The following is a 27,545-nucleotide window of genomic DNA, read 5'->3' as shown; positions in this document are numbered from 1 at the left end:
AGAGATACGAGTCACCAGCCCGGCGAGCAAGTCTGGACATAGAGAACGAAGCCTTGCCATTCTCGTAAGCGCCTCACTCGAGTCGAGTCCCTGCTCGTTCTGCTTCCCATCGCACGGACTGTCAGAGCGGCGGTGAGTCGGTGCCTTTCAGAGTAAGCGAGTAATGCCACCTGCTAACGCCTATAATTAGGCAATAACTGCTCACTGGCATCCACCTAAGTGCAGCCATACGGCTACAACGAAAAGCTCTACAGCTTCTACGGAGACTTCATAGTTAAATAAAAATTCGTCCTCATACGGGCCTCGAACCCGGGACCACCACTCACCGGAGCAGTCGATCTACCAAACGAGCTAACAGGGAGAGCTAGCATATGGTAACGCGAGAGCGAAATGGCCAGTAACTTGAAGTGGGAACACTGTTGGTCAAATGGTTAGGTGAGTCCCCCAAGGTGTAGATTTCTAATAAGAAAGTAATTAGTCATTGGCATCCACCCAAGCGCAGCCACACGACTTCAAAAAGAGAAGCTATACAGCTTTCACAGAAATATTGCAGTCAAAGTTCCACCGAGTGTGGGGTTTCAATCCGGTACCACTACACACCGCAGCAGTCGCCCTACCAACTCAGCTAACCTGTCCTCCAGTCATCGTCTTTATGCGCAGTTTCTAACCTTTCTGAAAGTCGACCAACTAGCCCGCAATAAAGTTATACTAAAGCATATTTTTTCTACCCTGGGCTTTATTTTGTGTCTTCGTACGTGGTGTCGAATTCAATTCTTTACCTCCTTCTCGCCGTTTTGCGTAATTTCTAGTATTCCTCGAAAAGAAACCAATTAGCCCGCGACAACGTTCTACTGAACCACCTTCCGCCCTGGGCTCTGCGCCCGTGGTGTCGCGTTCGTGTACGTACAGTCATTGTCAATAATATACAGCCCAAGGGGTTTACTTCTAAGCCATGTAGTGGGGCTTTTAAGCACGTTTGACAGTCCTAAGCTTGGGAGCGTTGAGGACTTAAGTTCCTCCCGCCTTCGGGAAATTAGAGTCCCTGAGTATGCAGGAGGCGCCGCGCTGCAGGGATAAGAAGCAGACCCCTTGGGATGTATACTTTTGACAAAGACTGCACCTCCTACCCTCGTTCTTTTGTGCAGTTGCTCACCTTCGCCCAGGTTAGTTATTTGTACCCTGCCTCTTGTTACCGGAGTTCTAATCGCTGTGTTATTGCGGTGTCGTGCCCCAGCGACCTGTTTCGTCTCGTGCGTGTGTGCCATGCCTTTATAGACTGTGTATTGTTCGGTTTGAGTCAGTTTTTACTGATGCTCTCCGGGGACGTTGAAAGCAATCCTGGCCCTGATTCCGCAAACAGTACATCGAGTACACTGAGTGTAACCACCGATACTGCCACTATCGCTGGGATCTTTGCGGTTGTTAAGCGTTTAGAACTGGGCCAAACTAATTTCCTTCAAGAACTGCAGGCAATAAGAGAGAACCAAAATGCCATGAATACATCTCTGGATGGTCTTCTGGGTAGAGTTTCAGCTCTCGAAAATATGGAAGTCATAAAACGTAATGAGGCTGCTTGTGTATCTGCTCAACCACAAGCCGTTGATGATCTAGCGCGGAACTTGGCCGAGCTTAAGACATCGCTTGATGATGCGAACAACAGATCAAGAAGAAATAACCTGGTTCTTCTGGGTTTGGCTGACTCGGCTACAGAGACATGGAGTGAATCTGAAGAGAAGGCTCGTGCCTTCTGTCTAAACCAGTTGGGTGAGCCCGTTCATTCAGAAAGTATTGAACGTGCACATCGTATTGGCCAGTTCCAAGACGATAAAAACCGCCCGATAGTCATTCGGTTCTACAACTTTAAAGACAAGGAACGCATTTTGTCTTGCGGAAATAAATTGAAAGACACAGACTTCGCGATCCGCGAAGATTTCACCCGGGCGGTGCGGGTGGCTCGAGCTAAGCTTGTAAGCTATGCTCGTGCCAAGAAAGTTACTTTCAAACTTCGTTATGACAAAATGCTTATCAACAAAAAGTGGTTCGTTTATAACCCACTTCAAGACCAGGTTATAGAGCATAAACCTTAGCTAAAGGCCAGGCAGCTGCGCAATGGGTTCCAGCCGCTCATTCACTGCAGTCTTGCCAGGATTCAGTCCATATCTGATCTTACTATACTGGTGGTGAACTGCCGTAGCATAAAGAATAAAACTGATGATTTTGCCACGCTTATTTCCTCAGTCCAACCGCATGTAGTCATGCGTACTGAATCCTGGCTGGACGATTCGATTCACAGCTCCGAGGTCTTTCCAGCAGATTTTGAAGCTTACCGTTGCGATAGACACTCACGTGGAGGTGGCGTTTTCCTGCTCATTCACTCGACTCTTCGCTGTTCTGCTCTGCCGGAACTTAATGGCTGCGAAGAATCTGTTTGGCGGAATCTACATTTAGAGAACGGGCAGCTGCTTACGCTTGGCTGTTTCTATCGTTCTCCTATGCGGGCTAATCCAGATGTATTTGTATCCCTTTCTGAATTCATAAGTAAGATACACAACGATTGCATCATTGGAGGTGATTTCAACATGCCTGAAGTTACATGGGTTGACAATAAACCAGTCCTTACCAACCTGTCAAAGCTGTACGTTGATTTCCGTGACCTCATTATTGCAAACGACCTGTATCAGTTTGTTAAGGAGCCAACCAGGTCATGCCATGGTTCCTCGTCTGTTCTAGATTTGCTTTTTTCTAACCGAGATTCACTTGTGCGCGATAGTTATATTATCCCAGGTATCAGTGACCACGACTGTGTCGTTGCACACGTGCCAATGACCCAGCCTTCAGTGCCACACAGGCACCCCAGGAAAATTTTCTTCTATGATAGAGGTGATTACTCATCACTATCTAGCGAGCTTGCCAACTATTTACAAGACTTCATATTCATGAGCCAGCGTTTCGATGCTACTGCGCTGTGGGACATATTTAAGCAGAAGCTTGATGTGCTCATCGACAAATATGTTCCTTTCAAAAACATATCAGCTAAGCGGCGCAAGGACAAGCCGTGGGTAACTCGGGAAACTAAACTATTGATTAAGAAAAAGCGTCGTCTCCTAAACACGTACAAAAAATACCGGGACGCAAAAGTTCTTGAAAAGGTACGTGCTCTTGGAAGAGACATAAAAGTTGAAAATAAAGCTGCGAAAAAAAGATACATGAATGAGTTAGGTGCTAAAATTCAGAGTAATCCAAAAGAACTGTGGAAATTTCTTAAAGTTAATGGCCGTGAATCAGTTGGTATTCCGGCACTGAATAACGGCGCTGAACCTATAACTGATGATTTTGATAAGGCATGCTGTTTCAATGATTATTTTAAGTCTGTTTTCGCAGCAAACTCGCATCATGAAATGCCAGTCATGGATGCCCATGTGCAAGAGACAATGCCTGAGCTAACAGTTACATACAACGGTGTGTTAAACACGCTGAATAACATAAAGGTGTCTTCGGCAAGCGGGCCCGAAGATGTTCCCGGTCATGTCTTGAAGGTCTGTGCTGAAAGCATTGCTCATTACTTAGTTATTCTATACTCGAAATCGTTAGATACAGGAATAATATCCCAGCAGTGGAAAAACGCTAACGTGGTGCCCATTCATAAGGGTGGTCCTAAAAACATAGTTGCTAACTACAGGCCGATTTCGCTTACAAGTATTAGTTGCAAAACGCTTGAACACATAATATATAGCGCATTGATGAAGCATTTGGAACAAAATGAATTTTTCACTCAAGCTCAGCATGGTTTCAGATCAGGTTACTCGTGTTCGACGCAGCTCTTAGAATTTAGCCATGATATTTTTTCATCATTTGACAAGGGTCTACAAACGGATTGCATTTTTTTAGATTTCAAGAAAGCGTTTGATTTGGTACCTCATGATTTACTACTGTATAAATTATCTTTGATCAAGATTCCAACTTCCCTTCTAAACTGGCTTCAATGTTACCTGCAGGGACGCAAACAACGTGTATTGATTAATGGGTCCCAGTCTGATTATGTTCCTGTATCTTCGGGGGTACCGCAGGGGTCTGTTTTAGGACCTCTGCTGTTTCTAGTTTATATTAATGACATTTCTAAATATATGACCTGTAAAATACGTTTATATGCTGACGATTGTGTTGTCTACCATGTTATTAACAGTTCTTCAGATTCTTGTCATTTGCAGTGCAACTTGGACCGCATACAACAATGGTGTTTGAAGTGGCAGATGTTTCTGAACCCAATAAAATGTCAGTTCATTTCTTTCACGCGCAAGCATCACCCTTTCTTGGCTGAATACAAACTAGATTCTACCCGACTTTCCAGAGTTACTAACTATAAATACCTCGGCGTTTACTTTTCGTCTAATCTCACCTGGAATGAGCACGTCGAGCACGTTTCTGCTAAAGCTTATGGCATGCTAAATTTTCTAAGAAGAAATTTTAAAATGGCACCACTAAAAGTTAAAGAGCTTCTTTATTTTACCTATATTCGGCCAATATTGGAGTATGCTTGTGTTGTTTGGCACCCCCCCTACTTTAAATTTAACAGACATGCTTGAGCGTGTTCAGAACTTTGCCGCTCGGTTTGTTTCAAGTAATTATGATTTTAACAGCAGTGTTACTAACATTAAACTAACGCTGGGATGGGAGCTGTTACGGAAACGCCGTACCAACTCCCGGTTAGAAATGCTGTATAAAATTTTTCACCGAAAAATAAAAATAGATAAAGAAAATTATTTACTTCCACCGCATTTCAGGTCAAACAGACTTGACCATGGGTGGAAGATTACAGAAATTAAATGCAAAACTAACACTTATCAAAACGCATTTTTCCCATCTACCATTCATGACTGGAATCGCCTGCCCCATGAAATTGTTGAGTGCCGTTCAGAGTCTATGTTCCGCGCGTTGCTGTCGGATGTATGAGTGCGCAGTTGGCTTTCTTTTTTTTTTTTCGTCATGTCTTTTTGTTGTTTCATATTTCATTCATTTTGTACTTGCTGTGTCATGCCTTGTTGTATTGCTTTTTTTTTCTTCCTCTTTTTTTTCCGCCCTAATCTCCTGTTATGTATCCTCATCCCCCCTGCAATAATGCCTTCGGGCGCTGCAGGTATTTCCAATAAATAAATAAATAAATATAACAAATAAGAAACACGGACGCATGGAATGCCGACAAAACATTTTATCAGCAAGCTTCGCGTTACCGGTTTTCTGCGTACAAGCTTGATCTGCGGGTAGCGACCGGCGGTCGCCGTTTGTCACTGCGAAGACTCGCTAGGCGCACCGCTTTAGAAGACACATTCTCGCATACGCTTACATGCACAACACAAATCCGTGACTGATTCGTGCGAGATTTTTTTTTTATTTGACGAGTGTGCCACAAGGCGTAAGTTTAGTGGTTGCATGAGAATGACAGGCGACGTTTTCGCCGAGTGGCTTTCTGAGTTCGACGATGACATAGCGAAAAAATTTCGAAGGTCCTTCTTCGTGCTCAAAAACCACGTAGCGCATCATGTGGTGCCACCGAACGGCACGAGCAAGACCAGCCACTTGACAGGCGCATAATTCACGTGCTCGAGGTGCCCTGTCGGCGGCACGTCCCCAGTGCATACACTAATAGCAATAGACCCTTTAGAAAATTCAGTCTGGCAACAGGCAGGCATCATCACCAGCAACTTCCGTCGGCGCCGTGCGCCATATTTTGGGCACCTTTGGCTAGAAGACGCGCAGCTATATGCTCTGCACAGCGTTTGCACCAGTTTCCACCTTGTGGCATGTCTGGTTGCGTTTGTGAAAGCGATGGCGGAAAATTTGCAGTGGCCGAAGGACCTGACTATCATCCCGGGCGAATTTTTGGAAAGGCTGTTGGACTCCTATTGTCCGGCCGCACCTCACAGCGAAGCTGAAAGCTGGTGTGCGAGACTTACTTCAATCCGTCCACAGTGCGCGTTACCGTGTCATCTTGCAGGTCCAATCTGCTGTCGATGAAGGAGGGGTAACACTTGGACCGGACTCGACTAAGATCAGGCGCACTGCAGGGCGAAATGCGTGTCGATTCGGACGCGGGCGCTCGATCAGCAGTGGCGGTGCGCTAGCCGTCGGTGCAAAATAGGCAGTTTTAGCTGAGCGTTTTTACGGCCAGCGGGGCGGAGCGGAGCGGAGGAGCGGATACACCAGCGGAGAGGCGCGCGAGAAAAAAAGAGTTTTAGCCGGGCGGATCGCCCGTCTTCTCGAGCGGACTAGAGTCGAATTGCTCTGCTGCTCCACCTATAGGTCACAATTCGAGTTAGAGTGAAAAGAATATCAATTAAGCCAGCTAATAATGCGCTGAAACTATTTAGTAAAGGTAGATTCTGTGTTTTTAGTTAATTATTGGGTAAATGTTGCGTCTTAGATGTACAAAAGAGGCTGCCATCTCGAATACCCATACACGCCCGCGCGCTCTTACGCACGCTCGTGCGCTGTTTATCGCTCCGCTGGAGAAGGCTTCCCAGCGGGCGTAAGCTTCGCTCCGTAAAAACGCTGGCCGGCCCAGCGACGAGAGCATGCGCAGTGGCGTCTGCGCTCGTCCGCTCCTCTGCGCTGGCCGGAAAAACGCTCAGCTAAAACTGTCTAATACTCGCGTTGTAGCGGTTCACATGCATAGTTTGCTCACTTCAGATCAAGGTGACAGATTACCGGAGTGCTTGCTAAGCCGGAGGAACTGATCCAACGAAAACACACTGCTGCTACTGCTGCACATCGCCTATGTCGCCGTCTTTTGCTCCAGGTTCGCAACCTTGGAGGAAGGAAAATTAGAGGAGAGGCCGTCACGTGACATTTTGTGAAGCCGAAAACAAGCTCGGCGCCATCTTGTCCGGGCTGACGTCATGCTGACGTTTCGCCGCCGCGCCGATTGCGCGCGCGTTTCAAAGCCAACGAAGGAACGTGCTACCGCATGGGCACACGCCCCAGCAGGTTTGCATGTACGGGGTAGAAGTTTTGACAAATGCCATTTGTTTGCAGTTGAAGACTTTGTTGTAGAGCAGAAGCTTTTGTGTTGTTGTATATGATGTGAAAATATTGTAAATAGCCACGTTTTTCCGTATGAGTTGTTTTTTGTGAGAAAATAAATGTTTTTTATGAATGAAGTTCTCGGGATCCTGTGTGCATACGTATCTTGATATAGATATTGCAGTGAACAAAACTAACCCTTCGCCTTTATTAAAGAAGAAAAATCTCTAAGGTATTGTTTAAGCGCAGGGTCTCTTTCTTTTTACCGGCGGCGTATAACACTCCCCGAAAAATACTTCTGCCTACGCCACTGGTAGTGGCTGTATTGTGAAAGAATAAAAATTTACTCATCTGCTTCGGCGCACGTGTCTACCACGTGTCTACCTGAGTTTAGAATAACCTAAGGGCGCGTGTGATCAGTGAATACGTAAAGTCGGGATCGAATTAATCGCAGGTGTAAGCAAGATGCCGGTAGAAACTACAGCGAGTGCATAAAGGTATACGCAACAATAGTCGCATATAAAATCAACGGTAAATTTCACATTCAACCGAACGAGCCCCTGCATTCTTTACTGAGTATGGCATGCAATAGTCACCAGTAGCTCAGGTTTTTTTAGTCATTTCTGCAAAAATATTTTGTCAAATTTTATAAGAGCTTTGGGGAACGTTCTAAAATTAAGAGATTTCACATACCGATTGCCTGAAAGCACTTTCTTTTTTCTTCTTCCTTTCTTTTTCTTTTTTCTTTCTCTTTTTAATGTTGTGTGCCTTGGATTTCACAGTGTATTTCATGAAGCTTCCGAACAAATTATCCCACCTTAATGCAGTGTAAAGAACTCCCTTTAAATTTAAGCTTCCTGATATGTTTTAGTATATGGCTACCCTGGAAGCCTTTCATGTACGGCTTGCTTGCACGAGACATATTTGAATGGTACTCTGCAACACTAATTTCTATTTGAGAGCATAATGATTTTTGAGTGTACAGCTGTCAAATATGCTCATGAGGTTGTAAAAAAAATCCGTCTTTGCTAGAATGAGTTTAGAGCTTCATGCATGAGATCCCTGAGCAAGGTTATTGATATTGGGTTGTTTGCATGCTATGCTCGCATAAAAGTGTGCCGCATACTGGCCGCACTTTAATCGCGCTCTCTGGAGGATAGCACAAACCTCTCAGTTTTATGGTGAATGAGTGTGCACTTGTCTGCTTTCGGCTGAGTCGTGAACAATGCTGCCATGCATGGTCACACCCCACCTTATAGTGTTCAACCTGCCTTTTAATGCAGCTCTTGCTGCTGAATGTAGCCATCTGCTTCCATTGCATATGTTTGGGAAGCTGGCTGTGTCAACGTTGCCTTGTGCTGAAGCAGTGAGGGTAGGAAAAATTCTGCAGTACTTTGTTATTGGCCATAAATACTATACTTATCTTCATAGCATGTTTTCGTGCGGCTGGTGATGCAAGGAATGCTTTCTCGTATACAGCAGTGAGGATGGGCAAGTATACTAAGAAGTTTGAGTTCTTGACCCTGAACGCAAAATGTAATATCATAACGTGTTGTATTGGTGGCCATGCCAGCAATGACTTTTGATTCACAACTCCAAGAGCCACTCACACAGGTGACAGAAACGGAGAGGGCCAAAGTGCATATAGTAGACAGCAGGGGAGGGTTTATCTGAAATTTTACACAGGATAACCATTCTGAACATGTTTTTCTCAATGAAATAAGTCCAAGAAATAAATGTTTAAAATATGACTGCCCCTCTCCATAAATCCATCCTTTGTAGCATGGCAACAGCATGTTTCACATATCCACAGATCTAGTATTGTGCATAATGTATATTACCGTAGCTTTTCAGTTCACGGTGTTGTGCATCACTTCCATGCCGTGTTTCATGTTTAATGTGCAGAGCTGCAGCTGTACGCACCGCTTTTCGGTACTTGATGAAATACTATAGCTTCTAATGTCACTGCATAGTAGCACACTTTACTCGTGATGACAACACATAAAATGAAAGTTGATCTATTTTACGTAATGATCGAATGCATCAAATTATTTTTCTTCAACATAACCACAGACATCAATGAAATTCAGCGCACACGTGGGTCCTCATTTCACTAAGTACTTTTTACCCCAAAAAACACAATCACAGGACATGGGCACAATAAACACGTGAGAAAAGGCCTCCTAATTCAGTTAGAGCTTTGCCTTTTTCGCACTTCTTGACTATGACATCAGATAGAAAAGCAATTGCAAACCTGCAACAGGAAACCGGTATAAGCATAGCGCGCGACCAGAAACACAGACTTGGCCACGATATGAACGAATACACTTGAGCCCGGCACGTCCCAGAAGCTAGAGCTCGCTAGACGCTTCAAACGTTACACGCTTGAAACGGGCGGGTAATAAAGTTTCTGCAGTATACTAAGAGCAAAGTGAGCGCAGCATGCTTCCTTTAAAATATCGCCCTCCGCCCATGTCATGGCCTCCGCCGCTCACACAAGCGCAATCGCGAAAAACGAAAATGACAGTTATACTAACGCCAGTGACGATCACTGGAGCGTAGCAAGAACACGCCTAATAGCAACGAGGATTCACTGCCGATAGAAACGGGAGCGCGAATGGTACACGCACACTGCACGCACAGGACGTGAAACGTCCGCACAATACGCTGACGACCTCTCTAGCGCACGGCGTATTGAATCACTGGTGAACGAACAGCGCGAGTGCTCCTCAGTGAGCAGCGGTAGACTCCCGACGGCTCCGAGCAGTGACGCAGTAGACGAAATGCCCGTGCGATCGTGGTCGCCGAGCACGTTGAAATCAATGCACGCAACAACGAGAGTTTTGCAGCGAATTCCACCTGAGATATGAGTGAACGGCGCCAACGTCAGCCTGTGAGCACGATCAAAAATAAACTCGAGCAGTTGAGAAAAGTACGCCTAAGCCGCACCGCAAACGCTACGCCGCGACCGTCTGCTACCGCCCGGTTGGCAAGCAGCAACTACGACGCCGTTGCTAAGCTGCCCGGACTAGATGGCCTCCCGATCGCGAAAAAACCACGTGATTTCCTCCACACTTTTCTCCCATGGCGTTGTGTGGAAAGGGCCTCTCCTCTCTTTTTCCTTCCTCCATGTTCGCAACAGAGAGAACGACGGCGCTCGTCGCGGCGCCGCATCGTCGTGCTCTTTTTCGCGCACACGGAACTCACTATGGATGGTTGAAAGCGGGTGCTAGAAAATCCAAAATAAACGCGTTTGTGCAACGTTTTGATTTTGTGACGCACCGAAACAGTCACCAGCATCGGAAACAATGCATATCCTCGATTGCACCGAAGGTGGAACCTTTATATTTGTGCTCACTATACAACGGAAGGGCTGCACGGTAGAAGGAACTTTCGCTGCTCTTGCAATACTTATATCATTACGCGACGCTCTTACGCCGCGCTGGCTGAAGAAAGGCACACAGCAGCATGCTGGCACCGCGACTATAGCTTGGAGCGGATAGCCAATGCCAAGGAAGATGGCTAGGACACAGAAACAAGAAAATTGCGCTTGTTGTGGCTTCGCCAGGCGCCGTACTTTTCAATCCGGTCCGAGCGCTGTCCAGCAGGCGTATGCCCAAGTAAGGGAGGAGGCACCGCGGTTCGCGCGCCACACACCAGATGGCACTGAATTTTCTAAAGGGTCTATTGACCGACAAGGTCCCAGTTCAAATCTCTCTGCTCCCTGCCGTTGAATGATAAGGTCGCGTAGATGAAGATGACTGTGCAGTGCACCAAGTGCTTGCTTGAGGCAGCGTTTAGGCACTCGTGATCCACGGGGGACGCTGTCGAGGATCACGGTATCGGACACATGTGCATTTGTGGAAACGCGTCGTTGAGGCGCAGCTGGCCCGACCCGATGTCGCCTGGAATGACTTCGTTGGCGCAGGTTATGACGCCGACATTGGAAAGGCATACTCTGACGAAAGTAATAGTATCGAAGTACGAGAACCCCCCCACTGCCAGGAATCTGATGACGACGATGAGGAGGAGGGCGACGCGACAACTGCTACGGTGAGCGTTTCCACCGCGATTAGTTATATCGCTTCCCTAAACCAGCTTATTGGTAGCAAATGTATCGGCTAAAAGTATGTAACTGCGCTGGAGAGCTTGGAGAGCGCCATAATAGGGTGCAGTTTGAACTAGCAGACGCGCATAAAGGACTTACACTGTCCAACTATGTATTTTTGGCTGTAACATGGGAAGTCCAGTTATTACCAATGTCGGATACAACGAAAATTCAATCGGCGCCACCGTGAGGTTCGTTATAAGTGGGCTCGACTATGGACGCAGTGGTTTTCCGGACTCAAGATATTTGCGGCTTCAGTGATCTCTCATGAGGTTTTGTCACCGCACCTGCCCAGCTCGTTTGTGTTACTGAACCCAGGTGTGCATGTAGAACCGCGGCAATGAACACCAAGATGGCCTGAAGGTTGAGCTTGTTGCAAGCTACAGGTGGAGTTACCCTTGCGGACTCTGCAGGCAACTGCTCCCCCGTAGCGACACTTAAATGTTAAATGAGGTCCAAAAATCAGGCACATACCTGAGTACTGACTGATCACACTGCTATAAACACAATCACCCATAAGAGTTAAAAGTCAACTGCTGCTGTCGCCATGAGTCCAGATCCGAGTCCTGGACGAACTTTAAAAGTAGGCATGCAGCCTCCTTTATACATGACTGTTTTCAGCACGGGTAGACAGTGTCCTGAAGGGAACTATGAGGGGCTCCTGTCTTCTTGAGGGAAGCGAAAAACACACACCTTTCCGCGTTGTACACCCGACAGCACATAAGATAATGTTCTATACCGCCGCGCGCACCATATGTAGAACACAGCGGAGACGATGCCAAGCCCGTCTTATACATCCACGCAGGGGTACGAGCAGCCCGTGCGTATGCGATGTAGTAATGTGGCTGGTGGCCTTTTTAGTACGTACAGTACACTGGTCAAACATGGCTTGTTGGGTGAACTCCACAGGGTTATTTGACAGGTAAAGTAAACACCTAAGTGTTTGTTCTCTGAAACTTGATTTAATGTCCCATCACTTAAATTATTACTGCTCACATGTGGATTTTTCTTTCTGGTAAATGTCATGCCGAGGGTTTTATTCAAATTTGATTCCATATGCCACTTTGCACACCATTTTCTGATTCTGTTCACGTCTTATTGGAAAACATGCACATCACTCCCGCCTTTTATTCCATGGTAGAGTACGCAATCTTCGGCGAATAATCGCCTTCGAGATTAGATGCCATCAGTTATATCATTCACGTACATTTCCACTTGTTTCATTAGTTAATATATAAACGCTTGCGTTTTTATATCCCACGTCTTCCAACCAACACCTGCTGTGCTGTACGGTGATTAGCGATTTTTTTTTTTTTTTGCCACGTGCCCCGCCGCAAATATCTTGGTCGACAAACTTGTCTGCGCCCTAATTCACGTCGTGATGGGGAACATTCAATCGCGCGCGCCTCTGCTTTGATCGGCTGAGCACATGTTTGAGTCACTTTACGCATGGAAGTAGTAAGGCAACATGTTTAATTAGGGCACCTAGTGACCGCAGACCCGGATAATGAGAGGGAAATAACTGAGGGTAAGAATGGGGTGGACCGCATATGACAGGTTCTCTCAGTTAATTAATGGCAGTTTACCCGTCTCCCTCAAGAGAAAAGTATACACCAGCTGTATCTTACCGGAACTCACCTATGGGGCAGAAACGTGGAGGCTAACGAAGAGGGTTCAGCTTAAGTTAAGGGCAACACAGCGAGCTATGGAAAGAAAAATGATAAGCGTAACGTTAAGAGATTAGAAGCGGGCGGAGGGGGTGAGGGAACAAACGCGCGTTAATGACATCCTAGTCGAAATCAAGAGGAAGATATGGGCTTGGGCAGGGCATGCAATGGGAAGGCAAGATAACCATTGGTCCTTAAGGGTAACGGAGTGGATTCCAAGAGAGGGCAAGCGTAGCAAGGGGCAGCAGAAAGTTAGGTGGGCGGATGAGATTAAGAAGTTTGCGTGGATGGGGTGGCCGCAACTGACAAAGGACAAGGTTGAGTGGACAGACATAGAGAAGCCTTTGCCCTGCAGTGGGCGCCGTCAGGCTGACGATGATGATGACACCACCACCCCCAGTGGTCCGCAGCCCCTGATCGCCAGCGAACACAGGGTTGCTTGTTTCCGCTGACCTGCACCGAAGGGCTTCGTTAAGCAAACAACACGACCAGCATGGCCGAGCGGCTCCTGCATAGGTAGCAACACGGCATGCATCAATTCCGTCTTAAATTTATTTATCATGGTTCTCGCGCAGCTGCATAATGTCAATGTTGTTCACTTGCCCCACTGGGATCTCCCTCGACAGTCTCACCATAATTGCCACCAAAGTTTTCGTCCTTTGCAACCGTCCCTGCAAACCGTCCCTGCTCTACCTGGCACACTCACAGCGGCATTCAGGTAGCACTACAGGCGTTGACGCGGTATACGAAAAAAAAAAGCCTCTGGAGACAAAAAAAAAGGCACAAATTAAGTGCCCACCTTTGCCATCTTCCGACGCGCTTCTCGCACGCGCCACCGTTACGTATTCTCCACGCGGACAGCGGGGCGTAATTGCTTTTTCCACCGAGCCTTTGTTACCCCACTCTCAGCCTGCGTCTTTTCCTCCCCCTCGGCCACTCGCTGTCAGCGGAGCGCCCGCACGGCCATGGGCGTATGCGCCGTTAGCGACCGTGGTGCCCGCGCGCGCTCATCCAACGATGCGACAACGCAAAGGCCAGGGTCAGTCAAACCAGCAGCCTCGGCAGTCGATTACGCGCGGGCGTGAGGTGCATCCAGCGAGCGGCGGCAGTCGGAGCTTCGCTCGGACGTCACATGGTTGCTGCTCTGCTCGGCCTTGTAACGGTGGCGGACCCCGCTTGGTCAGCTAGAGCTGTTGCTCATAACAGCAAGGACAGGGCAGAATCAAGTCCACAAATAAATGACATTTCAAAAGCAAGGTCAGAGTATGTCGGGGTAACGTTAAGGAAAAGTTGGCTATGGTTTAGCTCTGGCTAAACCTGTAGGACTGCGAAAGCAACATCTGCGCGTAGCCATATATTGTTGCGTGAGCTACAGTGCCCACATTCTCGCCGTTTCGCGTGCTCTTGCACGACCACACTGCATATGCGCGAGGAGCAAGTGACGTTACTACGCACAGCTGCCGTGCCTCGCCGCGCGCGCTCGCTTTCTTTTCCTTAAAATGGTCGGTGTGTTGGTTGGTTGGTTGGTTTCTGGGGCTTAACGTCATAAAGCGACTAAGGCTATGAGAGACGCCGTAGTGGAGGGCTCCGGAAATTTCGACCACCTCGGGTTCTTTAACGTGCACTGACATCGTGCAGTATACGGGCCTCTAGAATTTCTCCTCCAAAGAAATTCAACCGCCGCGGCCGGGATCGAACCCAGGTCTTTCGGGTCAGCAGCCGAGGACCATAACCACTGAGCCACCGCGGCGACAGTATGAAACATGGTCAATGCCAACGCCAATGAACACAACGAACGCCGACGGCCTATGGCTTCAGCGCCGCGTTTCTGGCACAACCTTGGCAATGCCTGCAGCTCACATCTCTCTCTCTCTCTCTCTCATCACCCCACGTACCTATAAGCACAATTCAGGTGTCCACTGACCCAGGGAGCCATTGTGCGACCTTCCTTTCCTTAAAATGATCGGAGTGTGAAACGTGGTCAACGCTAACGCCAATGAACACAACGAACGCTGACGGCCTATGGCTTCAGCGCCGCGTTTCTGGCACAACCTTGGCAATGCCTGCAGCTCACATCTCTCTCTCTCTCTCTCATCACCCCACGTACCTATAAGCACAATTCAGGTGTCCACTGACCCAGGGAGCCATTGTGCGACCTTCCTTTCCTTAAAATGATCGGAGTGTGAAACGTGGTCAACGCTAACGCCAATGAACACAACGAACGCCGACGGCCTATGGCTTCAGCGCCGCGTTTCTGGCACAACCTTGGCAATGCCTGCAGCTCACATCTCTCTCTCTCTCTCTCATCACCCCACGTACCTATAAGCACAATTCAGGTGTCCACTGACCCAGGGAGCCATTGTGCGACCTTCCTTTCCTTAAAATGATCGGAGTGTGAAACGTGGTCAACGCTAACGCCAATGAACACAACGAACGCCGACGGCCTATGGCTTCAGCGCCGCGTTTCTGGCACAACCTTGGCAATGCCTGCAGCTCACATCTCTCTCTCTCTCTCTCATCACCCCACGTACCTATAAGCACAATTCAGGTGTCCACTGACCCAGGGAGCCATTGTGCGACCTTCCTTTCCTTAAAATGATCGGAGTGTGAAACGTGGTCAACGCTAACGCCAATGAACACAACGAACGCCGACGGCCTATGGCTTCAGCGCCGCGTTTCTGGCACAACCTTGGCAATGCCTGCAGCTCACATCTCTCTCTCTCTCTCTCATCACCCCACGTACCTATAAGCACAATTCAGGTGTCCACTGACCCAGGGAGCCATTGTGCGACCTTCCTTTCCTTAAAATGATCGGAGAGTGAAACGTGGTCAACGCTAACGCCAATGAACACAACGAACGCCGACGGCCTATGGCTTCAGCGCCGCGTTTCTGGCACAACCTTGGCAATGCCTGCAGCTCACATCTCTCTCTCTCTCTCTCATCACCCCACGTACCTATAAGCACAATTCAGGTGTCCACTGACCCAGGGAGCCATTGTGCGACCTTCCTTTCCTTAAAATGATCGGAGTGTGAAACGTGGTCAACGCTAACGCCAATGAACACAACGAACGCTGACGGCCTATGGCTTCAGCGCCGCGTTTCTGGCACAACGTTGTCAATTGCAAGGCATGCAGCGCAAACCTGTCACTACCGCCACTTAGCTTAAAGCATGGTTGTGGCGTCCACTGTTCCAATAGGGCAGTTATGCGCCTTACCTCTGGTTCAGGTGTCCACCGAGATGTGGACGCCTCGCCCTCACCTCACGCTACGTATATCCTGGCATGGCAGAGCTAAGCGACTGCCAATTTTATATACACCACAAACCACGCAGATGGCGATGCGCAATCGCTACTGCGCATCAGAGAGGAAGAGAGGAAGACTGTCGGCGAGGCGATGAAGAGCGCATGGCAGCGGCTCCGGTGGCGGCCCCGGCCAACACCCCGACGCGCCAGCTGTGCGCCGTGTGACGTCAACCGCTCCTCGCGCATGCGAAGCTTGGCCTTTTAAGAGCTCCGCCAAATGGCTCGGCGACCAGCGTAGTGTTGCAGCACTGCCTATAACAACAAGAGCACAAGGGATGGTCTGGTCCGAAGCGCTGGCAAGAAAGAAATGTGCGACAGGGCGATTTCAAGCCCTCAGAGCAATGTCACATTGGAACGGAATGCTGTGCCTCAGGGGCAGACAGCCTTCGAAAACTCTCACCACGGCGCAACTCGTGAGAACCCAGGGAAAGGTCCTTTGAAGATAAATGACGGCATCGCCACAGCGGCCCGTGACAGAAGACAAGAAAATAAAGAACCGAACTCAGAGAAAATCGCAGAGGCGACCGATTTCCAGGAAAAATCTTACTGCAAGAGAAATACGGAACGCGACGAGCCTTTGAGAATCGTTAGTTCAGCTTTCGGCGCTCAGGTCAAGGCTTGGAGCTATAAACATGACGGCAGTGCGAGTACTGGTGACACGCAGTCAAACCAACGGTAACAGTTTTGAGAAGGCGGCGGCACGGAAAGGAAACCAAATAGGAAGGTTTCGCTAAAAAGCAAAAAGTGCGTGTAAATAGGCTTGTACGGTTGAGGGCCGGCGAAGCGTGTAACTGGCTGTACTCACCTCGGTGCTCAAGAGTTTACCGTCGTCACTGAAAACCAACCATCGCTGGAGTTATTCCAGGCCCTATGACGCGTGCAGTGTGCTGCGGAGAAGGATGCACGGCTGCCGCGCGTAAAACCCCCCAGAGGGGGGACACAAAACTTAGTGAACAGAGAGAGGAGGCTGCGCCCCTGTCGCTCTCAGCTTTTTCAGCACTGCCCAGGCTTCGAAAATATGTCGCGCGGACGCAGAACAGACCACCCACTCAGCTTTTGTCAAGTGTCGGCTGCAAGAGCCGACACCCATCCTACTACCCTGCAGAAAAATGCGAACTAAGGTTTTTTTACCTGTTATGTCTGAGCGCATTTTGCACTCTTGCTTAATTGTCGCTGCAGTGATGCAGCTCTTAAAGACATTTTCTTTTCATTCGAAATAACTTAAGTGTTGCGCAGATCATTGCAGGGGAACAACAGACCACTGAAACAACCATTTCCATCGTGAGCGGTAATCTCAACCCGCGCGATTACTGCGTTTTTTTGTCCTCCTTTCATGGCATCATTTATGATGAAAGGTTTGTTGCAAATTGACCTGCGACATGTACTTGTGAGTCAGAGAACACACACGGGTTCAATGACATCCTTGTCTAAATAAAAAAATTTGCTTGGGAAGGGCATGTAATGCTTAGCAGGCAAGGTAACCGATTGTCGTTAAGGGTAACGGACTGGATTTCAAGAGAAGGCAAGCGTAGCAGGGGTAGCAGAAAGGTAGGTGGGTAGATGAGATAAAGAAGTTTGCAGGGATAATGTGGCCGTAGCTGCCACAGGACAGGGTTAATTGGAGTAGTATGGGAGAGGGCTTTCTACTGCAGTGGACGTAGTCAGGCTGCTGCTACTAATGATGATGATAATGTACTTGTGCATATGCCAGCTGCGGATTGTGAGAGTCTCCACTGAACCACGGAAGTACTAGCGAAGTCATTCATGGCCCATTGTGGTTTAAGTCGCTAACTCTGGCACCCGAGTTTACTTTTAGCAATACTGTTGTTGGGCAACTTGTGTGGTATTTCACTGAAAATTTACTTACAATATTTGTTACATGCTAGTGCCCGCTGACACAAAAACACTATCAAGGCCATTCTTGGCCATTGTAGCCTAGGTAGCTGGCGTTGGCTCTTGGAGGTGCTACCCTTTTTTAGTATGAAAACACTACTTCGCGAGGTCACACCGCCTCACTGGTTTGTGTCATGCTTGACCTTGCCGACCTTGGGCAAAGCATAAATGAATACCTAAATATTGCCGCGAATGGGATTCAAGCCTGCTGCGGCGCGAACAAATCAGCTTCGCTGCCTCCTGCACGAGAACATTAGGCTATCGCCGCAGTCGACCATGCCTCGTGTTAAACTACAACATATTCTCATGCTGTGCATTGCACGTAGCCTTCTCCAGCAATTAATACCACTATCAAACTAATATTTAGACTTTGAGCTACGTGGCTGTAGTGACAGAAAGATCTGCGCTGCATGGTTTGACGTGGACAACGTTGTTGCAGAAACCTGGCACTAGAGCAATACGCGTTGGCGTTGACAACATTGCTGCAGAAATGCGGCACTGGAACATAGGCCGCCGGCGCAGATTGGGTTAACTGGCATTGACAATGACAAAGTATAAGACACGCATAACTGGGTCCCTGGGTCAGTGGGCACCTTAGTCCAGCTTTCACATACGTGATTGTAGTTTCTGGCTGCAAAAAACTGCTTTCGCACTATATTTCGTGCTTAGCAATGCTAACCCGCCAAGTCATTATTTAGCCTTTTAAATTTTGCAGTTCGTTGCTACTTATGCAGTGTTTATTGCGCAAGTTTCACCCGTTTATGGCAGGTCCCGTGATGTCTGCTGTGATGCAGGATGAAAGACCGCATCGGCAATTGTGTTAATTGCGAATTGAGAACAGCTTGAGGCAGAATTCAAAGCCTACGTCCAACCTCTCGGTTGAACCCGCCCATCATGGGTGACATCCGATATTGTTTCAACCTTTGCGACCAATTGCAAACCAAATATGATTTTCCTCCGTCTTGATGTGTCCCAACGCATTCTAGTAGTCCGTACATTTGAACCTTGCATCTGGTACGCGCTCTGCATTCGTTCAGGAAAATTTGGTTTAATCTTAGGTTTTAGTTTGAGGGATCTCTAGAGAATAAGCAGTATTGCTGTTGTTTTCTAGAGGAACGACTGGGCTTCAGGAGGCACTTGCTTTCGTTGTATGTGGCTTGGCGCTCATTGTCCCGTTTGGCTTGCCGCCCAGAAAAATTTCCAGAGCTGGACATCCCCAGCCGATAACAAGAGACCTAGGGGACTGCAGGACTGCAGTTTATTCTCGCACGCCCAGTTAGCCCAGCTGCGTGGGTGCAGTTCACCTTCTGGGCGCATTGTCTGTCCAGGCCTCCCGGAAAAAGCTGCTTTTTGCAATCCTTCTTCGGATAACATCGTCTAGAGCGTGGGAGACCCGACAGCGTGCAACAGTGCCGTCAACCAACAGGACGGTGTGACGCCATTTGCAAAGCACGGCGGCCGCTGCGGAGTTTCCAATTTTCTTACGAAAAGCAAGGGTTCATACCCCTTTAGCCAGCCTAACTTGCCTTAGCAACACACCATAACCACGCATTACAGAGCTTTCGCTTACATAATCGGGCTTAGCAGAGCTGAGCTGCAGCCAATTTTTACATTTGCTGAATCTATCAGCCACCTAACCCAACATCCTGTCTTACCTTTAGTTGACGACGACCATTCGAATTTCGCGGCGGTTGCTGATTGGTCTCCTGGCTGATGACGTCACAGTCCTTCTTGACGAATCAGAGGTTTTGGTGTCATCCTTTCAGCACGAACGCCGGGGTTCGCTGCTTAGACACTAGTAGTTTCGCAAGCGGGGAGTTGTGCTGCGTAATGGCGCATTTTCTTTTGTTTAAGCATTGATGGCGTCTCGTTTTAATGAAGTAGTCAGCGAAGCTGATGACTTTTCGCCCAGCAAGGTTCGAAACCCGCTTTGTGAGAAATTTCATTTTTCTTTCTTTTCTGATGATGTATGCACCGCGAATGACGTCATGCAGTCACGTGGGCTTTCGATCCGTTTCCCGCGAACGCCGGCCAATAGGTTTCGTGACTGATGAGCCATATAAGGCTTCCGCCTCAACTGCAGTGTGTGTGTGTGCAGGTATTTAGGTGTGTCCTGCGACGTCAGCTCATGTACGCTCCTCCGAACTGCACTATGAAGTGAATCAGTTCAGTTTGCATTTGGTGGTTTTATGTTCCAAAGCGACTCAGGCTACGAGGGACGCCGTAGTGAAGGGTTCTGTAAATTTCGACCACCTGGGGTTCTTTAACATGCAGCAACATCGCACAATACGCGGGCCTCTAGAATTTCGCCTCCATTGAAATTTGACCGCAGCGGCCGGGATCGATTTATCAATTCGGTCAAGTTGTTGTTTAATAGGAACAACAGGCGCCTGTGATGCTTCTATTTCCGCCATTTGACAAGGCAAAGTACAAAGCTCCAGTTCCGTTGAGCTTGTTCATTTTTCCAGTACGCAACACAAAACATGCGGCCAACGGTAACTTTAACCTACCACTCCATAAGAATACACACAGTCAGAGATTATTCGAATCGGTTGGGACGAAGGTCTGCAATACATACCCAATAGAACTAAAGCTTGCCAGAAATTTCAAAACTTTCTTCGAAGTTGTTGTTTTTTTTTTGCACAATCAAATAATGATGTGATTTCGCTACTTTCATTGAATGCTTGTATTTTGTTGAATGCTTTGTGTGTGTTTTGTTGAAATGTCAGCTTGCATTTTCCTCATGCATTTGTACATGCTTTGTTTTCTATTTTTTCGATATAAGACCGGACAATTTCCTTATTTTTGTTCACTGCTTTGCGTTGAAAAATTATTCACATATTTTCTATGAGGTTGCCCAAATATGCTGTTTCGTATTGGACCGACAAGGCAAAGTACAAGGCAAAGTATGGCAAGGCAAAGTATGCCAGACCAACTCGCCCACCAGTTCATGTTGTATTGGACCGGATACTAGCTATGTAGGCTATCGGTCCAAATAGTTTGTACGTTTCCTTGTATGAGCAAATAAAGAGTATTTGATTGATTGATTGATTGATTGATTGATTGATTGATTGATTGATTGATTGATTGATTGATTGATTGATTGATTGATTGATTGATTGATTGATTGATTGATTGATTGATTGATTGATTGATTGATTGATTGATTGATTGAAATTATGTTAGCACTACAGCAGGGGCTCAAGACAGGACAAGGCAAGACACTTAAGAAACTGATATCTGTTATACCATAATTTAGCCATAGGTTCCCATGTTCGGAGCAAGCTACCCAACGCGCCCATCTTTCTTTTTGGTGACTTCAACTATCCCACTATCAACTGGCCTCTGCTATCAGAACCTCACAAATCACAATCAAACGAAGCAAAACAGTTCCTTGATTTAGTTCTAGACTTAAACTTACATCAGGTAATAACATGCCCCACAAGAGGTGACAATACACTGGATCTTTTACTAACATCCAATCCAGACGACATTAAAAGCTTAAATATATTACTAGGCTTCAGCGATCATAGCCTCCTTCATATATGCATATCATTACCTATCAAGAAGAGATCACGTACCCAAAAGCTTATCACTGATTATAAGAGGGCGCACATTAAGGCAATTAACCGGGAACTTGAACAGGTTTACGAACACTTTAGTACTATATACTCATCTCGCTCTGTCAACACGAATTGGGAATTATATAAAAACACGATGCTTAATTTACAAGCTTCATACATTCCCACCGTCCTTATAAAGACTGATTTAAACAACCAGTGGTTCAACAAACGTCTTAAAAGCCTCCTTAACAAGAAGAAACGGCATCACTGGCAGGCTATACTAGTTAATAGCTGCACGGCATGGGAGCGATACAGTGTAAGTGCAAATAATTATGTTCAAGAATTGAAGGCGTCTAAAAATAAATTTTTTTCTTCTGATCTGCTATCAATATTACAGTCAAACCCAAGTAAATTCTGGCGAATTCTCTCCCCCAAAAGCCATACCATGGTCATGAACTTCTCCGTAACGCTATGGGAGAGCTTCATATTTTAACCGCGCCTTCCACGAGGCGGCGCTAAGAGTCCTGTGGGGGCAACGACGCTCGCTCCCGCGAGTCTACGGGCGGAATGGGACGCCGGTGGTGCGGCAGCAACTATTTTCTCTTTTCACTTTGCCTTCGTTTGCAAAATAAGTACAGTGCAAGCCTGCGATGCCGAATACTTGCTGCGTGACGGGTTGCCGCTCCGTCTACGGAGGTACGCAGGAAAAGGCCTCGCTGTTCTGTCTGCCGAGCGACGCCGAGCAGCGTGAAATATGGAAGCGGGCGATGCCCCGACAGGAAAGCGGTGGATTTAGCTTCGACTCCAAGCATGTCCGTGTCTGCGAGAGGCATTTTGCCCCGCGAATTTAATTCGGCCTCACGAGTTCGTGATCAACGGAGAAGCAGTGTCGCCGCAACGCGAGAAGCTGAAACTCAGGCTCGGCGCCGTCCGACGGATAGTCGAAGGCCTACCAGCGTACTTGAGCACGAATCTGTGACGGTGTTGCATTTCAGACAGCTGCACTCTTCAATGTGCTGATGGCTTTTGGTGCGAAAGCACTACTCGACAGGGTCAAACTCAACCAAGAATCTCGTGGCCTCCCTGACTTTGAGGGTGCAGAAATGAAATAAATATTGCCGCGCTTGGAAATTTCGAACCCCCCGCGGCGCGAACGGACCAGCTTCGCTGGCCACTGCACGAGAGCACTGTGCTATCGCAGCAGCCGATCACGCCTCGTGTTGTTGTTGCCTCAGAAACGATGGCACATAATACCCACGGTGGGAGATTGGCCAAGGTTTCGTGCAGACCCAAACACACTCAACAACACACTCACACTCTGCAACACACTCTCGCGCTGCGCGCATTGTACACCGTCGTCTTCATCAACTTCCACCTTCGGAACGAACACATCAGACCAGCTTAACCTCGATCAGAGCTTAATTTCAGTCTAACATGGCCGCCAGACGTGCCAACGACCGAGCAAAGCAAAACCATGAGCCAAACAGGCTAAACACATGCGTTCGCACGTCTGCGCGGTTTAACCACGTTAAACTCCTAGCGCTTTTTATTTTTTGTACATGTTCCTCCGTGATTTCTATAATTGCTCATTTTTGGTTTTTTTGCGTGGCCGCTCAAAGCTTGTCTGTTATTTTGGTAGCGCGAAGCCAGCACATGAGCAATGAACAAGAGAAATTCACAATTTCCTTGCACTCGCCAGCGCCTCCGTAGTCAAAGCGTGACAAAGTGTAAATAAATAGCTTATGCAGGAATAGTCTTCAGCAGCTGGTTTCGCCACCTCCGAAAGTGTCAGTAAAAAACAAATTGAGAGAGCACCATCAAAATAGCGGTGCATTCCTCATGTGATCGCTTTTGTAGCGCGCACTCCAGTTCTTAAAATGCCGCCATAATGTCTTGTTTTCAGCACTAGTGAGATTGCAGTATTTCGCACGAGGTAAACGCCAGCCTTAAGCAGCCTTGTACACTTAGATGAAAGCGAGGACTCGGCCGCCGAGACAGGCGCAACCAAAACAAATATTAATATGTTCTGATCGCTACGCTAGATCTTCCAGAATGACGTGGTAAGCAAGTTGAGGTAAAAATGAATGCGCAGGCTGGATGGACCCATTGTCATGATCGTACTTCTGGCCACGTGGGCCCGAGCAGAAGCAACCGAGAACGGCCGACAAGGCCGACAATCCCAACACCGTGTACAAAAATCGCTTTTTCGTAAAAGCATCGAGAGAAAGTAAGCGCGTTAATTGTTTGCCAGAAAACAGCCGCTAACATACTAGCGGCCGTCGTCGATCGCACAGGGTTTTTAGTGTCTCGATGTTGCAGCCAAGCTTTCAGACGATAACCAGTAAAGTAGCGTCCATCCTAAGTTCAAATACTGATCCCCAAAAAGCGCAATTACCTAGCGAATATGAGCCTGTCGGCCGGAAAACAGCAGCTGCGAGCAGGGCTCTCGCACAGCGACTCGTGCCCCCTCGCCGACAGCCGCGCCTCTAGCGGCGCGCGCTGTCCCTATATGAAACTTTGGCCGGAGTTTCATGACCAGAAAAAACATTGCCAAACTAACCAGTTCGAACTCTCGGGAGATGATGACCAACCAGTCGAAGTAGAAAAATGCGCGACGGCTCTTAACAAGTATTTTTCATCAGTGTTTCCAATCACTAACGCTGTTGTTCCTTCCATGAATGACTTTCCAGTGACCTTAATGCCAGAAATAGAAATTAATGCCGATGGAATAGCCAACTTAATTAACTCCCTCAAACTGTCGTCGTCAGCTGGATGTGACCAAATTAGCGCCAAAATGTTAAAGAATACTGAAGAATACTGAAGAATACTGAACAATACTATCGCAATATCAAGTAAAATACTATACCTGTTGTTCTCACAGTCCCGCAGTACCGGCGAAGTTCTTCACGATTGGAAAAAAGCAAAAGGAATACCTATTTACAAATCAGAAGATCGGTCAAAACCAAACAACTATCGACCAATTTCGCTCACCAGCATCCCGTCCAAACTCCTTGAGCACGTAATAGCATCAAATTTAATCGCTCATCTTGAATCACTAAATTACTTTTACCCGCACCAACATGGCTTTCGAAAGCTACTATCATGCGAAACACAGCTCACCGAATTCAGACACGACATGCTTCAGTACATGTACAATCGCTCACAAATTGATGCCATATTTCTCGACTTTTCTCAGGCTTTCGACCGTGTTCCGCATAATCATCTGCAAGCTAAACTTGCTTCTCTTGGAATCCCGCCCCCCTCCCCGGTGTCCGGGAATGGGGGCGGAGGTAGGTTAGCACCGAAAAAGAACTAGTGCATAAATAATATCCGTAATCCCAGGGGGCGGGGGCAACCGCCTCCCTTGCTCCCCCCTTCCGGACGCCCATGTCCACAAATGCTTGCCGCTAGAAAGCACCTCCTGGTATTTGGTAAGACAAGGAAAGGAATACAGGTATATGAGCTTAGGCACGACAGACTAATCGTAGGGAATAAAACATACATTTGGCTGCAGTATTCAGCAGGTTATCCCCATGCTTTAAAATCATAAAAGGCAATCATTCGCAGTGTAATGAACATTACAGAATTTAAACTTGTAGTTCTCCCTGAAACGTGGCTCTATTCCTCAATCATCTACTCCGAAGTGCTTACTTTCACTTTCATCTCGTTTCACTGTCTTCAGGCGCGATCGAAATAACAAGCGTGGTTTTGGCATACTGATACCCACCCACCGAAGCCTTCAGCGCGCTGAAGTTAAGACATCACCCCCTTAGAAGTAATATTTGTTATCAGCAACGCCTCTTATCCACCCATAGTAATCGGCGCCTGTTGTCGCCCTCCTGGCGCCGATGTTTCTTTTGTTGCCGAGTTCAATGAGGTGCTTAACCGCAACACATCGTCAACCACCTATCCTGCTCTTCGGATACTTCAATTTCCATGCCATAGCCTAGTCTATCCTCGCCTAAATCCTCTGAACAAATAGCAGTGAAGGTGACTTTGTAAACACGTGCATAACCTTTGGATTAACGCAGAGTTTCACAGCTGACGCGTCGAGGCGCCAATTCCTGTAACACACTCCAGCTGATCGTAGCATCCGAACCCGATATGCTCTCTCCGCTCACATATTTGCCAGGGCTTAGTGTCCATTCCATTGTCCACGGTTCTTTATAATTGTTATCTCCCGCGCATGCTTCAAAAATAACGAAAACAATAACATTGTACGATACAGGAACTATTCCAAAATTAACACAGCACTCGTAGAATTTTCCGTCTGGCTTCTTCAAGACTTTTCAAAACGTACCGTTGAAAGTAACTGGTTGCTTTTCAAGAGAAAAATGCATGAGTTGATACCAATGCACATACCGACTATTACAGTAGCAGAAAAAGCGATCACCATTGTTCAACACCACGGTTTGGTTTGGTTTATGGTGGTTTAACGTTCCAGACCGACTCAGGCTATAAGGGACGGCGTAGTGAAGAGCTTCAGAATTTCGACCACCTGGGGTTCTTTAATGTGCGCTGACATCGTGCAGTACACGGACCTCTAGGATTTCACCTCCATCGAAATTCGGCGGCTACGGCCGGGATCGAACCCGCGTGTTTCGGATCAGCAGCCGAGCGCCATAACCACTGAGCCACCCCCACGGCCGGTTCAACACCACGTTGAAACGTCATAAAAGAAAAAGAAAAGGCTCTTGCGTTCAGCTAAGCGAACTAACAACCAATCTCAAAATTTCCGAGCGCACGAGAATGAAACGAGGACTGACAGAAAGGACACACACCACAAAAGCGCCACAAAACCATGGGACAACCAATGTTCACGGAGGAAGTATTACGCTGCGGAAAAAGACTTTCAATGAGATACTAACAAAACAAACCGTTCTTTCTATTCATCAGTCCTGCTAACAATCACAAAAAACAGCCCTGAAAAAATTTTGGAGTATAATTTGCCCCGAACGTTCGCAAGCATTACAATTGTATGATCACCAGAACCATCCAATCCCTGACTGTGAAATAGGCGAGGAATGTATCCGCACATTCGGCTCTGTATTTACGCAAGAGCCCGCTAAGACTGCCAGAATTTGCTAGTTATAATCACGCAGTCATGCATGACATTACTTTTAATACTCCCGGTATCCTGAAAATTATGGACTCACTAAAACTTGCATCCTCACCAGGTTCCGATGGCTTCAACTCAAAAGTGCTAAAAGCACACAAAAAATACTGGCAGTATGATTTTATGCCATCTTTCCCAGCAACCATTCCCATCAGGAGTGGTGCCGGAAGACTGCAAAATAGGCAAGGTTGTTCCAGTTCCGAAAAAAAGTCCTGCATCCTCATGTTCTAGTCATCGCCCTACTTCACTGCAAGCCTTTGTTCGAAGTTAATGGAGCATGTGGTGTGCCCCCACATGGTAAAATTCCTTATATCCATAGCATTTTTTTATTCTAATGAACATGGCTTTCGCAGAATACTCATGCCATGTTCAACTAGCCTTATTCATGAACGACTTAAGTTCTAGCCAGCATTTAATTATACATGCAGCCGCTCTCTTTTCGGATCTTGAAACAGTTTTTGACAAATTTCTTCACGAACTACCTCTACTCAAACTTTCACGATTACACATTAACCCTCTTGTATTGGACTGGGTATGCAATGTCCATACTAGCCAGAAGCAATTTGTGTTGGCTACCAAACTTTCATCGAATTGCTCTCCAGTATTCTCTGGCGTTTCCTAAGGCACTGTACTTGAACGCTTGCTCCTTCTAATCTAAATTAAATATCTGCCTAATAATATCGTTGCTAACATCCGCCTATTTGCAGATGATTGCTTCATCTACCGTCCCATCCATAACAGTTCTGACTCTCGCGTACTTCAAGACGATCTTAAACGCATTGAATCCTGGCGTGAAAAATGGTTAATTTCCTCAAACACTAAAAAAATATCATTACTCTCTTTTCATCGACGCCAGCACTATCAACCATACAGGTACG

The 27,545-nt window shown here is 47.3% G+C and overlaps 1 protein-coding gene across 5 annotated transcripts in view; it reads right to left on the bottom strand.

The window, feature by feature from the left end:
• Positions 1-27,545, bottom strand: part of LOC149356798 (Golgi-associated plant pathogenesis-related protein 1-like) — a 137,176-nt gene that overhangs the window by 71,799 nt on the left and 37,832 nt on the right. The window contains exon 2 of one of the 5 annotated variants that reach the window (XM_089584328.1): positions 12,764-13,245. The exons of the other annotated variants lie outside the window; for them this stretch is intronic. The gene's annotated coding sequence lies outside the window, so the exon portion shown is untranslated. The remainder of the gene's footprint in view (positions 1-12,763; positions 13,246-27,545) is intronic. 5 annotated transcript variants of the gene reach the window in all.

This window comes from Amblyomma mixtum, chromosome 3 (assembly GCF_055824585.1).
Source record: "Amblyomma mixtum isolate Tamu chromosome 3, ASM5582458v1, whole genome shotgun sequence".
Taxonomy (NCBI): Eukaryota; Metazoa; Arthropoda; class Arachnida; order Ixodida; family Ixodidae; genus Amblyomma; species Amblyomma mixtum.
This window is presented reverse-complemented; position numbering and strand designations above follow the sequence as displayed.